This window comes from Idiotropiscis lumnitzeri, unplaced genomic scaffold (genome assembly GCF_059441095.1).
Source record: "Idiotropiscis lumnitzeri isolate Australia: NSW breed Sydney's pygmy pipehorse unplaced genomic scaffold, RoL_Ilum_1.0 HiC_scaffold_150, whole genome shotgun sequence".
NCBI lineage: Eukaryota > Metazoa > Chordata > Actinopteri > Syngnathiformes > Syngnathidae > Idiotropiscis > Idiotropiscis lumnitzeri.
Window position 1 is genome coordinate 51,812 of NW_028283688.1, and position 689 is coordinate 52,500.

The following is a 689-nucleotide window of genomic DNA, read 5'->3' on the forward strand; positions in this document are numbered from 1 at the left end:
TCCGGCTCCCTCCCGCGACTGACCGCCACGCGGTAACGCGGCCTCTACGGACCGAGTACATACCGAGGCCCAGCCGACTTCCTCACCGCGCACGGGGGCTGAATCGGTAACGGAAATTTCGGTAGCCCACGTCCGAAAAAAATGAGAGAGAAAAAACAACGAGGGAGGCTGGGGTGCCGCCGGGGGTAACCCCGCGGGAGGCCGTCTCCCGCGGGCGCCGCCCGGTCCCCGCGCCCGGCTCCCCGCTCAGCTCCGGTTCCAATGCAAGAAACACAGACCGCCGGACGCGAGGGCTACCTGGTTGATCCTGCCAGTAGCATATGCTTGTCTCAAAGATTAAGCCATGCAAGTCTAAGTACACACGGTTCCGATACAGTGAAACTGCGAATGGCTCATTAAATCAGTTATGGTTCCTTTGATCGCTCCACCGTTACTTGGATAACTGTGGCAATTCTAGAGCTAATACATGCAAACGAGCGCCGACCCGTCTCCGCGGGGACGCGCGCATTTATCAGACCCAAAACCCACGCGGGTTCGGTTTGCCGCGGTGCAGCGGGCCCGCCGGCTTTCACAGCCGGCGGGCTGTCGGTCTCCGCGGTGCCGCCGGCCCGGCCCCCCCTTTGGTGACTCTAGATAACGCCCGAGCCGATCGCCGGCCCCCCCGCGGCGGCGACGTCTCATTCGAATGT

General features: G+C 62.7%; 1 non-coding gene across 1 annotated transcript in view; it reads left to right on the forward strand.

Moving 5' to 3' along the window:
- Nucleotides 1-294: 294 nt before the first annotated feature.
- The window catches only part of LOC148314992 (18S ribosomal RNA), a 1,933-nt gene continuing 1,538 nt past the window's right edge, over nt 295-689 (forward strand). The window contains exon 1 of the ribosomal RNA XR_015841335.1: nt 295-689. This exon is cut by the window's right edge and continues 1,538 nt beyond it. This is a non-coding gene — a ribosomal RNA (18S ribosomal RNA).